This window comes from Theropithecus gelada, chromosome 9, assembly GCF_003255815.1.
Source record: "Theropithecus gelada isolate Dixy chromosome 9, Tgel_1.0, whole genome shotgun sequence".
Classification (NCBI taxonomy): domain Eukaryota; kingdom Metazoa; phylum Chordata; class Mammalia; order Primates; family Cercopithecidae; genus Theropithecus; species Theropithecus gelada.
In genome coordinates, this window is record NC_037677.1 from 17,635,440 (window position 1) to 17,650,404 (window position 14,965).

The window sequence follows — 14,965 nt, forward strand, 5'->3', positions numbered from 1 at the left end:
CTCACTGCCACCTCCGCCTCCTGGGTTCTGGCGATTCTCCCGCCTCAGCCTCCTGAGTAGCTGAGACTACAGGTGCCCGCCATGCCCAGCTACTTTTTATGTTTTTAATTGAGACGGGGTTTCGCCATGTTGGCCAGGCTAGTCTTGAACTCCTGGCCTCAGGTGATCCACCCACGTTGGCCTCCCTAAGTGCTGGATTACAGGCGTGTGCCACCGCGATGGGGCCCTATGTTATGTTTTTGTTGTTGAGTTATAAGAGTTCTTTATATATTCTGAATATTAAACCCTTACCAGATATATGATTTGTTAATATTTTCTCCCATTCTGTAGGTTGTCTTTTCACATTCTTGATAATGTCTTTTGATGTAAAAGATTTTTATTTATTTATTTATTTATTTATTTATTTTGGGGCTTTCCGGCAGAACTGGAAAGCCTGCTAGACAAATTCTAAAAGAGCTGTAACACTCAAAAGATTTTATTTTAAGAAAAAGAAAGGGAAGAGGAAGAACGGTATACCACTTTTGTTGCTGACTTTCTATAGTTATATATATATATATTTATGTACATAAATATGTGTTATATATATGTGTATGTATATGTGTGTGTGTGTGTGTGTGTGTGTGTGTGTGTATGTGTATATTTAAAACCAAGGCTGGGCACAGTGGCTCATGCTTATAATTCAGTGCTTGTAGGAAGTCAAGGTGGGAAGATACCCTGAGGTCAGAAGTTCAAGACCAGACTGGCCAGCACAGTGAGACCCCGTCTCCATAAAAACTTTTAAGAATAGCCAGGCATGGTGGTGCATGCCTGTAGTCCTAGCTACTTGAAAGACTGAGGTGGGAGGTTAACTTGAGCCCAGGAGTTTGAGACTGCAGTGAGCTATGATTGCACCACTGTTTCAGTCTTGGTGATACAGTAAGACCTTGTCTGTAAAACAAAAAATTAAATTAAAATATTAAGAAACTCCAGAAATTTCTGTGTAACAAAATGCCCATTTGCCCTTGAGGCAGTTCTACTCTACTCTAATAAGCGTAACAAACAAAACTAGGACCTAAAACCACTTGTCAATGGGACGGTTTCTTGTGTTCTGTTTTCCATTTCTTCTCTGTTATGATCTGAAACTACTTTTTTTTTTGAGATGTAGTCTCGCTCTGTCACTGAGGCTGGAGTACAGTTGTGCAATCTTGGCTAACTGCAAGCTCCACCTCCAGGGTTCATGCCATTCCTCTCCCTCAGCCTCCTGAAAAGCTGGGACTACAGGTGCCCACCACCACACCCCTGGCTAATTTTTTGTATTTTTAGAGACGGGATTTCACCATGTTAGCCAAGATGATCTGGATCTCCTGACCTCGTGATCCGCCCACCTCGGCCTCCAAGTGCTGGGATTACAGGCATGAGCCACCACGCCCAGCCATGATCTGAAGCTTCTAATACCATGTGCATGTTAAGGTTCCCTATTCCTGCCTGACTCTTGTTCTTTTCAGATTGTTAGTTAGCAGCTCTATTGTTAAGTACAAATCACTTTCATTCCCCTTATTAGTCCTGGACCCCAGAGAGGTGGCCTTTTCCCTGGGGTGGGAGGTGTGGCTAGGCAACTGTTCAGTGTGCTTACCTCATAGGAGAGGCCCTGGGGCTTAGGACTGTGCTGAGGTTTGAGATGGGGCCTCAAAGGATAAGATGCTCTTCGACTCTGCGTTTGCCTGCAGCTTTCCCCGCTGGTTCCTGGACACTCACCAGTCACAGTAATATGACTGCTGAATACACCCCTGCTTAGACCAGTGGGCTTCCCTCTGCTGCATGGCTTGGACTATCGCTAACCTGGAAAGGAATCCCTGTCTGCTCTCCCCAAGCATTTCTCTTCCATCCATTCCATTCACAATAAAAACTTAGGGTAGTTGTCTTTTTTTTTTTTTTTTTTTTGAGACAGGGTCTTGCTCTGTCACCCAGAGCAGTGGCTCTATCTTAGCTCACTGCAATCTCTGTCTCCCAGGCTCCAGTGATCCTCCCACCTCAGCGTCCCAAGTAGCTGAGACTACAGGTGTGCACCACCACTCCAGGCAAATTTTTATTTATTTATTTTTTTGTAGAGACAGGGGTTTCACTGTATTGCCCAAGACGGTCTTGAACTCCTGGCCTCAAATGATCCTTCCTCCTTGGCCTCCAAAGTACTGGGATTACAGGCATGAGGCATGTCTGGCCCTTCGTACAACATTTCATTTTATAATGAGAGATGACATTTAAGACACCAACGAAACCATCCAGGTCACAGGTTTAAACAAATGCTACAGTGCTACTGCTTGAGTGCAAACAAGAACCGGCAGGACGTTGAGGGATATTGGATCTGATCTTTGGAGACCATGTGAAGAGTAGCACAGGGCTGTCATATTTCGTGGCTGGGTTTAGCAAGATTGCAACTGAATAAGCAAAGAAATTAGAATGACGTGCTCCAAACATTAGTATGGGGAGGACCAAATATTAACTCAGGACAATTAAAGCACAACAGGAGGGGAGCTTGCCGTGCTGGGCATAGTATGGGACCAAAGCAGAAAAGCCAAACACTGATATTAGGATTTGCAGCGAGAGAAAGTGAGACATTTCTTGCAGGGCTCCAAGCAAGGAAAATCGAGCAGCCAGTGCTTAAGATCCAGACTCCCCTGTGGCTTACATGTCAGGGTTTTGTTGTTGCTGCTTTAGAGTCAGGGTCTCACTTTGTTGCCCAGGCTGGAGTACGGCTCACTGCAGCCAGAAACTCCTGGCTCAAGCAACACTTCTGTCTCAGCCTCCCGAGTAGCTGGGACTGTAGGTGCGTACCACTATGCCCCGCTAATTTTTTTTTTTTTTTTTGGAGACAGAGTTTTGCTCTTGTTGCCCTGGCTGGAGTGCAATGGTGTGATCTCAGCTCACCGCATCCTCCGCCTCTCGGGTTCAAGAGATTCTCCTGCCTCAGCCTCCCGAGTAGCTGGGATTACAGGCATGCGCCACTATGCTTGGCTAATTTTGTATTTTTAGTAGAGGCGAGGTTTCTCCATGTTGGTCAGGTTGGTCTCGAACTCCCGAGAGTGACCCACCCACCTCAGGTGACCCACCCACCTCAGCCTCCCAAAGTGCTGGAATTACAGGTGTGAGCCACCGCACCTGGCCATGCCCAGCTAATTTTTTAAAAATTATTTTTTGTGGAGATGAGATCTCACTATGTTGCACAGGCTGGTCTTGAACTCCTGGTTTCAAGTGACCCTCCTGCCTCAATCTCTCAAAGAGTTGATATTACAGATGAGAGCCACCATGCCCAGCCCATGTGATGGGGTTTAAAAGGTAGAGAGGCAGAGGTTGCAGGCAAAGTCATAAATCAGTATATGGAGACTACATATTGGTTTGACCTAAAAAGGCCAGATAGCTTACAGACTACAAGCAGATTCAAAGGTTTTCTGATTTGCTGTTAGCTAAGGAAGGGAAGTTTTGTCTAAAGTCTTGGGATCAGCATAAAAGAATGTCACCTCTGGCCTGTGGGCATAACTTCCTCCAGGACCCTCAGGAAGACATTTAGAACAAAGAACAGCAGACAGAGTTCAGTCCTGTTTTCCCTCATCTGAGGTCTGTGTGCCAGCGGATTCATCTGGTGGAGGTCTGGGATTCTTAAAAACAACTCAGGGCCATATGTTAAGGCATTATCTTTAGTTTATAGGGAACCAAACATCCTATGAGTCTAACTTCCTTGCCTATTGTTTTAAGCTGCAATTACTTTCTTGCTTATCAAGTTGCTCACTTACTTCTGAGGGCTGGCTAGTGCTTGGAACTTCCCCTGAAGAAACCCAAGATGTTCCCTTATTTCCATGTTGTGGGGGGTGGGATGTGGCATGTCAGAGGGTCCCTGCTGGATCTCAGGCAAAGCCCTGCCTTCCTTCACATCCTTTGCGTGGTTGTTCCCTTTTTTTTTTTTTTTTTTTTGAGACGGTCTCACACTATCACCCAGGCTGGAGTGCAGTGGCACAATCTTGGCTCACTGAAACCTCCGCCTGCTGGGTTCAAGCGACTCTCCTGCCTCAGCCTCCCGAGTAACTGGGATTACAGGCACGTACCACCACGCCTGGCTAATTTTTGTATTTCTAGTAGAGATGGGGTTTCACCGGCTGGGTTCAAACTCCTGACCTCAGGTGATCTGCCCTCCACGGCCTCCCAAAGTGCTGGGATTACAGGCATAAGCCACCACGCCCGGCCCACGCAGTTGTTCTAGAACTCCAGTTTCTCTCCCTCTGATCTTCCTCTCCCTCTGTTTCTGCCTTGGGGAGTGGCTTCCAGACATCACTCCTACTCTCACCTGGACAGGAAAAGCGAACCCTTCCCAGGCCCCCATTTATCAACGGAAGAGGTTGTCCTCCTCGTACCACCCCAGACCCAAGAAACACACATCAAAAGAGAAGAGGAAGCACACACCAGTCAGTTTCATCAACAGCATGGACCCAGCCATGCCCTCGTCACCATGACTCGCATGCTTCAGCAAACACACTAGACACAGGCCATAGAGCAGTATCTATGCTGGTTTTGCTAATGGGACTCTCCAAGGACTTCAGCTTCTTTCAGCCCTCCATGCATCTGAAATTTTAGTCCTTCTAAGAACAGTAATTGAGAGTTTGAGCTCCAACATCCTAGGTCTGAGTCTTTTTCTTTGAGACAACAAGATCTCACTCTGTATCCCAGGCTGGAGTGCAGTGGCGCAATCATGGCTCATTATAGCCTCAACTTCTGGGCTCAAGTGATTCTCCTGTCTCCGCCTCCTGAGTAGCTGGGACTGCAGGTGTGTAGTACCATGTCCAGCTAATTTTTTGTATTTTTAGTAGAGACAGAGTCTCATGTTGCCCATGTTACCCATGTTGTCTTGAACTCCTGGCCTCAAGCCATCCTCCTGCCTCAGCCTCCCACACTGCTGGGATTACAGGTGAGAGCCCCCCTGACTAGCCAGTCTGAGTCTCTTACTCCTCCACTTACTGTCTCTGTGCCTTGGGCAAGTGACTTACCCGCTCAGTTTCCTCGTCCATTAAAGGGATAATAACACGTACCTCATCATTTATTGAGAAGATTTATTAAATCATTGATTTAAAGTGCTCGGCACAGTTCCTGGCACACAGTAAACACACAAAATATCTCAGTAATTATATTATTTAATAAGGTAGGTTTGACCCACATTTTTGTTACCTTTCATGAGACCATGTTCATTTTACTGTCCCTCCACCCACCCAAGCCCCTGGCCCCACTGCACCAGCTCAGCTCAGGAATCGCTTTTGAGTTCAGTTGAGGTCCCTTGACCTCCTCCTATGCCACAGAAATATAACGTGGGACTGTTTTGAAGTTTTGTTCCAGTTTCTGCCCTTTTTTTTTTTCTTCTCTGTAGGCACAGGCAGCCTCGAATTCTCCCCGAACAAGCTCAGGGCCAAGTGGTTATGGGGCTCAGGGCCAAGTGGTTATGGGGTTACGTTCTCAGGGGTGCGGGGAGTGGGCTGATGCCCCTGAAGGAAGCTGCTTTTTCCCAGGAAGCTCCCTCAGAGCAGATCCAGTTCTGTGGGAGGATGGGCAGGTCTAAGAAGACACTTTTTTTGCGATCGTCTATTGAGATCATCTATGTCACGACTCACCTAAGCCAATTTGGCCATTCACATTTATTAAGCCCCCTTTTTTATTTTTTATTCTTTTGGAGACAGAGTCTCACTCTGTCACCTAGGCTGTAGTGCAGTGGTGCGATCTCGGCTCACTGCAACCTCCACCTCCCGGGTTCAAGCAGTTATCCTGCCTCAGCCTCTGGAGTAACTGGGATTACAGGCGTGCGCCACCAAGCCCTGCTAATTTTTGTTTTATTAGTAGAGATGGGGTTTCACCATGTTGGCCAGGCTGGTCTCGAACTCCTGACCTCATGTGATCCACCTGCCTCAGCCTCCCAAAGTGCTAGGATTACAGGTGTGAGCCACCACACCCGGCCTTATTAAGCCCTTTTAAGAATTAATGGAGGCCGGGCGTGGTGGCTTATGCCTGTAGTCCCAGCACTTTGGGAGGCCAAGGCAGGAGGATCACCTGAGGTCAGGAGTTCAAAACCAGCCTGGCCAACATGGTGAAACCCCATCTCTACTAAAAAGGTACAAAAACTAGCCAGGGGTGGTGGTGCATGCCTGTAGTCCCAGATACTTTGGAGGCTGAGGCAGGAGAATTGCTTGAACTCAGGAGGCAGAGGTTGCAGTGAGCTGAGATCGCACCACTGCACTCCAGCCTGGGCAGCAGAGGGAGACACCATCTCAAAGAAAAAAAAAATTAATTGATATGGCTCACCACAAAAAGTTAGAAGTAGGTGAAGGCGATTTGCAGTTTGTTACAAGGAAACTGTGGCTCCATGAGGCAGTTTGTTACAATGAAAGCAAGTCTCAGAGACTACAGCCCTTGTCCCACCTACAAATATTGACCAGCAAGCTGGCAAGTAACAGCTGCAGAGCCTGTTCTGTAAGTTCCGTGGAATGGCAGCTCTCTGTTCTTTCAGGACATTGCAGGAAATGTTTACCTAAGGCAAATTCAAACGATATCCCAGGAGCTGGACTGTACAGACTTATCAGGACTGGATGAGGGAAGCCTCTGAAAGACCAGGACACAGGGCTGTGCCCGAAATCTTGGGCACCATGCAAAGTATAAGGGCTACTGGAATTGCAGTGGCAGGAGGATCACCGCAGAACAATGTCCGAAGCCAGTCCAAGGAGCTTAAACCCAGCCATCCCACCAGTATAAAGTTGCTTATAAATCCACTACGCCAATTAACAAAGCCAACCGAAGAGCTTAGGGTTTCCTCTCTGTAATAGGGGCTCCTGATTAGCCTTTCAGATGCTAACAAATATCCCCAAATTGTGTATTTCCAATTGAGAATTGTGAAAATCAAACCTAACACACACGCGCACACACACACGCGCACACACACAACCTTTGCTGAAGTACACCACTTAAAAGTAAATCAGACAATATAAAAGCTTACAGGTCTTCAAATCCTTTTTTGTGCTAAGTCAGAAAAAATGGCACGACTTATACCTAGCCATGAATTCTGAAAACAAGCCACAAGTTCATATCTGGGCTCTGTGTCTTGTACCCAGTAACATAGACAGCCACCTGCCTGACCCCCATACCTCAGTCAGCTTCCCTGACACCCTGCCTCCAGGTATATCCTCTCACTGGGGACCCAGGGCATTTAGGAGTGTCCCCAGAAGGACTTCACATGAATATGCAGGTAACTAGAGGACCCTTAAAAGGTAGCGCTTTGGCCAGATGCGGTGGCTCACGCCTGTAATCCCAACACTTTGGGAGGCTGAGGCGGGCTGATCACCTGAGGTCGGGAGTTCAAGACCAGCCTGACCAACACGGAGAAACCCCGTCTCTACTGAAAACACAAAAATTAGCCAGGCATAGTGGTATGTACCTACAGTCCCAGCTACTCAGGAGGCTGAGGCAGGAGAATCACTTAGAACCCGGGAGGTGGAGGTTGCGGTGAGCCAAGATCACGCCATTGCACTCTAGCCAGGGCAACAAGAGCGAAACTCCATCTCAAAAAAAAGTAGCGCTTCAGAAACAGAAAGTCAAATACTACACGTTCTCACTTAGAAGTGAGAGCTAAACCATGGGCACCCATGGACATACAGAATGGAATAATGGGCACCGGAGACTCCAAAAGGTAGGAGGGTGGGAGGGGGTAAGGGCTGAAAAATTACCTGTTGGGTACAGTGTTCACTGTTTGGGTGATGGGTTCACTGAAAGCCCAGCCTTCACCACTACACAATATGCGCATGGCAGAAATCTGTGCTTGTACCCCCGAAATCTCGAAAAAAGAAAAAAGAAGCAAAAACAGTAGAGCTTGCACCCACTGCAAATGGTTTATGAGAAGGTGGTATAGAAAAGAGTCCCTGAAGGTGGCCCTGGGAGAGGAGCCCAGGGGGAGACGGTCCCAGATCATGGGGGAGCCAGGAATGAAAAGAGGAGGCTTGGACACCTGGATGTGGGAGGAAGCGGAGGAAACCAGAGGTCAGGAAGGAGCGGTGCAAGATTCTGTTGAGTGCACAAGACCTTGAACATGCTTACAGATTAAATGTCCGTCAGCTGCTTTAGCTGTTCACAGCTTTTCAATAAGCACTGCGGATTATTCATTCTGGAGAAGCTCTGGCAGTGCCTCTCATACTTTCAGTGCCAGTTAGAATTGCCCCAGGTGCTCTTTGTAATGCAGACTCCAGGTCCCCATGCCCAGAACTTATCATTCAGGACACCCAGAGTGAAACACAGGAATTCAGATTTTTAAGAAAAACCACTGGTGATTCTACTGCACATTGACCCCGATGTAGCACCCTCTAGGTGTGGAGCACTTGTTTTCCAGCAGGAAAATAGCTTTATAAATTAGTAAATTTATTAAATGCCATATACTCAATATAACATTTGAACAATTCTTGGTCTTTTTTTTTCTTTTTTTTCTTTTTTTTTTTCCAAAACAGAGTTTTGCTCTTGTTGCCCAGGCTGGAGTGCAATGGCATGATCCCAGCTCACCGCAACCTCCTCTTCCCGGGTTCAAGCGATTCTCCTGCCTCAGCCTCCTTGAGTAGCTGGGACTACAGGCACCCACCCGCCACCACACCCAGATAATTTTGTATTTTTAGTAGAGATGGGGTTTCTCCTGTTGGTCAAGTTGGTCTCAAACTCTCGATCTCAGATGATCCACCCACCTCGGCCTCCCAAAGTGCTGGGATTACAGGCTTGAACCACAACGCCAGGCCTACAATTCTTAATAGTGTAAAGAAAACAGGGCACAGTGACTCACAAGTGTAGTCATATGTATTCAGGAGGCTGAGGCAGCAGGATTGCTTGTGCGCTCAAAACCTCCCAGGGTTTCGAGGTTGTAGTGAGCTAAGATCATGCCAGTGTACTCCAGTCTGGGTGACAGAGCAAGGCCCTGTCAAAAAAAAAAAAAGAAAAGAAAAAAATAAAAGAGTCACTGAAATCCTATCACCTGAGATGTTTGGTTATCTTATTAACAGTTTAGATACTGTCATTTCAGGAAATGTTTAAGCATGAATACACATGAATACATTTGCATAAGCAGGATCATACATTTTGTGGGACTTTCTGTTTGTTTGTTAGTTTGGTTGTTGTTTGTTGTAGAGATGGGGTTTTGATATGTTGTCCAGGCTGGTCTTGAGCTCCTGACCTCAACTGATCCTCCTGCTTCTGCCTCCCAAAGTGCTGCCTACCAAATGAGGATACTTAAATGCTGTCTTTTCTTTCTTTTTTCTCCCCCGTCCCCTGCTTTTATCCTCCCCCACTCCTACCAGCATCTCCACCACTCTCTGGTGTATGTCCTTCCATATTTTTCTCCTAGCTTGCATAAGCAAACATATCTGTATGGGACTCTGTCACTGTTTGACAAAAATAGGTTCTTTTTTTAAAAAAAATAGAAATGGGGGTCTCACTATATTTCCCAGGCTCATCTCAAATTCCTGAACTCAATCGATCCTTCCACCTTGGCCTCCCAAAGTGTTGGGATTACAGGTGTGAGCCACTGCTCCCAGCCAAAAAAAATATTTTTTGGGGGGGTTTATTTTTTGAGATGGAGTTTCGCTCTTGTTGCCCAGGCTGGAGTGCAATGGCACAATCTCAGCTTACGGCAACCTCTGCCTCCTGGGTTCAAGTGATTCTCCTGCCTCAGCCTCCCAAGTAGCTGGGATTACAGGCATGCACCACCATGCCCAGCTAATTTTGTATTTTCAGAAGAGACTGGATTTTACTATGTTGGTCAAGCTGGCCTTGAACACCTGACCTCAGGTGATCCACCTACCTTGGTCTCCCAAAGTGCTGGGATTACAGGTGTGAGCCACTGCTCCTAGCGAGAGAAAAAAAAAAAAAGTTCTTACTGTATATTCACTACTTGGTGATTTTGCGTTTTTTTCACTTACTGTTACTTCTCTGAAACCCCTTTAAATGAGTGGGTGGTTCCTTCCAATGGCTCCTTCCAATGACTGAGTGTTATCCCATGGCAGGGCACAACTCACGTGTTCTCTATTTCTATTATTCTGCCAATAATAAACAGTGCTGCAAGACATGCCTGGCCGACAAGCAGTTTATAATATTTCAGGTTAACCTGTTGTGTTTGGATCTATTAGGTCTGGTTATATCATAAGCCACATCAAAAGTTAGTGGCTTAAATCAGTGATCATTTGACTTAGCTGAGGGTCAGCCAGGTGGTACCATTAAGCTCTGGGCTGGATCTGCTGATCTCTGCTGGGTGCCCATGTGTGTTTTTGGTCAGCTGGCAGTTGGCCAGAACGTGATGTCTCAGGGTTGGCAGGCTGGTTGGCCTGGGGGCGGGAGGATCTCAGCTGGGGTGTCTTGTCCCTGCTCCGTGGGGGCTCTCATCTGCCAGTAGTCTGGCCCCAGCCTTTCCACATGGTGCTCCGAAGGTTCCAAAGAACAGAAAGAGAGGCAAGCCCAAGTGTGCATCTCTGCTTGTGGCATGTTGGTTTTTGTTCCACTGACCAAGACAAGCCATGTGGCCATACCTGGAGTCAGTATGAGCGATGACTACTCAAAAACATGGGGCCAGTGCAGTGGCTGACACCTGTAATCCCAGCACTTTGGGAGGCCAAGGCAGGAGGATCATTTAAGGCCAGGAGTTTGAGACCAGCCTGGGTATCATAGCAAGACCTTATATCATTTTTAAAAAAGAAAAAATAAAAAGAACATAAGTACGGAGGGAGAGGAATTGTGCTGGTCATTCTTTTATTTTATTTATTTATTTTTTTGAGATGGAGTCTCACTCTGTCACCCAAGCTGGAGTGCAGTGGCACCATCTCGACTCACTGTAAACTCTGTCTCCCAGGTTCATGCAATTCTCCTGCCTTGGCCTCCTGAGTAGCTGGGATTACAGGTGCCCACCACCATGCCTGGCTAATTTTTGTATTTTTGGTAAAGACGGGGTTTCACCATGTTGGCCAGGCTGGTATCAAACTCCTGATCTCAGATGATCTTCTTACCTTGGCCCCCTAAATTGCTGGGATTATAGGCGTGAGCTACCACACTGAGCCATGTTGACCATTCTTATACACAACCTACCCCATCTGCTAAGAGGCTCTAAATGTTTAATAAGAAAGGAAAGTCTTGGGAAATTTGTGAACCAGAGGACAGGGGCTTGTCTTTTCCTGCCCAAAGATTGGTTCCAGTGATGTGACATTGTTAGCACATTTCTAATGATCCAAGTGTTGCAGAACTTACTCTGGGACTCCTGAGACTCGGGCTCTGGAAGAGCTGACACCATCTGGCCCATTCTCCCTCCCTCCACAAAAGCTCCCAGCAGAGACCTCTCCCAGCAGCTGCTCTTTGCACCTGCTCCTGTGAGGCCTCAGGAAGTTTCCTCTTTCCTTACCTCTCGAATATCTACGGGTTACATATATACAAACATACCACCTGTTGGCCAGGCATGGTGGCTCGTGCCTGTAATCCCAGAACTTTGGGAGGCCAAGGGGTGCAGATCATTTGAGGCCAGGAGTTCACAACCAGCCTGGCCAACATGCTGAAACCCCGTCTCTACTAAAAATACAAAAATTAGCTGGGGGTGGTGGCGCACGCCTGTAATTCCAGCTACTCGGGAGGCTGAGGCAGAATAGCTTGGACTCAGGAGGTGGAGGCTGCAGTGAGCTGAGATTGCACCACTGCCCTACAGCCTGGGCAACAAAGCGAGACTCCGTCTCGGAAGAAAAACAAACAAACAAATGTAGCGCCTGTGGAATACCCTGTTTAAAGAAAGTCCTCTTAGTAGAATCCCAGCCTCAGGCAAGTATTCTTTTCTGACTCTTCGCTGCTGCCTCTCAGGGTCATCTCAGGTCTCCAGCCTGTGACTTCACCGTAGGCCATGCCAAAACCATTAGACTTGGAGGACTTGGTTCTGGTCCTGTGTATTCTCAGGCCAGTTGCTTTATGTCTCTGGATTTCCCTTTTTAAATCTGTTAAGTGAAGGAATCGATGAGGACAGTGCTTCTCGAAGTTTAATGTGCATGTGAATCACCCAGAGATCTTGTTAGACATGCAGAATTTTAGACTCCATCAGAGACAGCTGACTCGGCGTCTGTTCTGCCAGGCACGGCGGTTCATGCCTGTAATCCCAGCACTTTGGGACGCTGAGGTGGGCGGATCACTTGAGGTCAGGAATTCGAGACCAGCCTGACCAACACAGAGAAAGCTCGTCTCTACTAAAAATACAAAATTAGCCAGGCGTGATGGCGCATACCTGTAATCCCAGCTACTTGGGAGGCTGAGGCAGGAGAATCGCTTGAACCCCGGAGGCGGAGGTTGCGGTGAGCTGAGATAGCGCCATTGCACTCCAGCCTGGGCAACAAGATCGAAACTCCACCTAAAAACAAAAACAAAAGCTCTAGAGCTGTTTTTTTCTCTCAGCCTGGACCGCACGGTAGAACCTCCTGGGGGAAGCTTTAAAGTATGAGTACTGGGTGCCCCTGCCTAGAGATTCTGATTCACTTGGTCTTAGGTGCACCTTGGGCATTGGGCACCTCTAGGCTTGAAGGGTTGGGGAAAGGGAGGGCTAGAAGAACCTGGAGGGAGCAGCGTAAAAGAGGACTCGGCCACTGCTAACCTGCAGCCTGGCAGGGAAATGGCCAAGGGGGAATCAATATCCCAACTACCTCTCCTCCCACTCTCTCATGTGCTGCCAGAGTGTACCATGCACTAGACCCAGCTGGATTCCAGAGCACAGGAAAGCAGAGTTGAAGCAGTCCATAAACGTCATCTCCTGGGGCTCAAGATGGGATGAAGAGGGATGGAGAAAGGGTCTGAATCCTGGGGCGCAGGGTGGGAGGAAGAAGGATGGAGAATGGGTCTGAAAAGGCAAATAGAAATGATCTGGTCAGGTGCGATGGCTCACACCTGTAATCCCAACACTTTGGGTGGCCAAGGCAGGCAGATCACCTGAGGTCAGAAGTTTGAGACCAGCCTGGCCAACATAGTGAAACCCCGTCTCTACTAATAATACAAAAATTAGCCAGGAGTGGTGGCACACACCTGTAATCCCAGCTACTCGGGAGGCTGAGACACGAGAATCGCTTGAACCTGGGAGAGGGAGGTTGCAGTGAGCCAAGATCACGCTGCTGCACTCCAACCTGGGCGACAGAGTAAGACTCTGTCTCAAAAACAAACAAACAAACAAACAAGAAAAAGCCAAACGACTTTCTCCAGCAGAGGATGCTTGTTTTAACATGTAGATTTAAGGAGACCGGGCACAGTGGCTCACGACAGTAATCCCAGCACTTTGGGAGGCTGAGGTGGGTGGATCACCTGAAGTCAGGAGTTCAAGACCAGCCTGGCCAACATGGCAAAACCCCATTTCTACTAAAAATACAAAAATTACCCGGGTGTGGTGGCGTGCGCCTGTAGTCCTGGCTACACTGGAGGCTGAGGTGGGAGAGTCTCTTGAAGCTGGGAGGCGGAGGTTGCAGTGAGCTGAGATAACACCACTGCACTCTAGCCTGGGCGACAGTGAGACTCCGTTTCAAAAAAAAAAAAATAGTGTTTAACACCAGGTTCGGTGGCTCATGCCTGTAATCCCAGCACTCTGAAGGCCGAGGCAGGCAGATCACTTGAGGCCAGGAGTTTGAGAGCAGGCTGGCCAACATAGCAAAGCCCCATCTTTACTAAAAATACAAAGAATTAGCCGGGCGTGGTGGCGCATGCCTCTAATCCCAGCTGCTTGGGAGGCTGAGGAATGAGAATCACTTTAATCCCAGAGGCGGAAGTTGCAGTGAGCTGATATTGCACCACTGTACTCCACCCTGGGTGACAGAGTCAGAATCTGTCTCAAAAAAAAAAAAAAAAAAAAAGACAACAACAACAAAACGTGGCTGCGGTGGTGCCTGTAGTCCCGGCTACATGAGAGGCTGAGGTGGGAGGATCTCTTCTGCCCTGGAGTTTGAGACCAGCACAGACAACACATTAATAGCAAGATTCCATCCCAAGAAAAAAAAAAAAAGAAAAAGAATGGTGTTTAAATATTTACCAGAGGAAAATGAAAGGGGTGTGTTCTTGATAAGACATGGACTCTACATGACATGAAACACTCCTCTGAGGACTGAGCCTTGTATCACTTTTATGTGACCTGAATGTCTGACATCCCACCACCTGTGACCGCAGGGGAGGTTGCACTCTATTTTGATGCTCAACGTCCAGTGTCACAACTGTCCACTGGCTTGATTATAAGAAACAATTTTGCCTCAGATTCTCCCAGCCCCACTGCAGGATTTCTAGGGACCACAGTGCTTCCCACGTGCCCACACCCTCTTAGCTGCAGTCGCCACAAAGCATTTGCTGTCTCCTTCCCTTCCTTTAGGTCCACAGCTGCTGCCCACACCATTTCTGGGAGAAGCCTCACCACGACCCCTGCCCTCCCAAGAAGGCCATGAGCCATTCCAGTCGTTCCAGTCGTCCACAGCTGCTGCCCACACCATTTCTGGGAGAAGCCACACCACGACCCCTACCCCCACAAGAAGGCCATGAGTCGTTCCAGGATGCTGCCTTTGGGTTTCGCCAAATTTCCAGTCCTGGGGAGCATTAGATTTGACTTGGCTTTCGTGGAGAGGTGAGGGAAATGCCCGCCTCTCAACTCTTCTATCCTGGACCACACTTTTAATGGCACAAACTGTTATTTTAGGACTGTCAGGAGCTTCTTCCCATGGCTGGAGATAAAGTGTGTATCTCGCCTTTGTGGAGGCTGGCAAGCTGCTGTATGGGAGGTAAGAGCTGGGTTTTGCATCCTAGGGTAGAAGCTCTTTCTGGGCTTGGGGCACACCATCCTTCATTCTCACTGAGGAACCATTCTTGTCCCATTGTGGAAGGCTTGACCTGGGGAAGGAAATCAAATCAAGATGCTTCAGACTGAGATGCTAAAATTATTTTTCAATTATGT

The 14,965-nt window shown here is 47.8% G+C and overlaps 1 non-coding gene across 1 annotated transcript; it reads right to left on the reverse strand.

The window, feature by feature from the left end:
* Window positions 1-406: 406 nt before the first annotated feature.
* LOC112632257 lies at window positions 407-467 on the reverse strand. The gene has a single exon (XR_003121322.1). It is a non-coding gene; the product is annotated as a U7 small nuclear RNA (small nuclear RNA).
* Window positions 468-14,965: the final 14,498 nt, after the last annotated feature.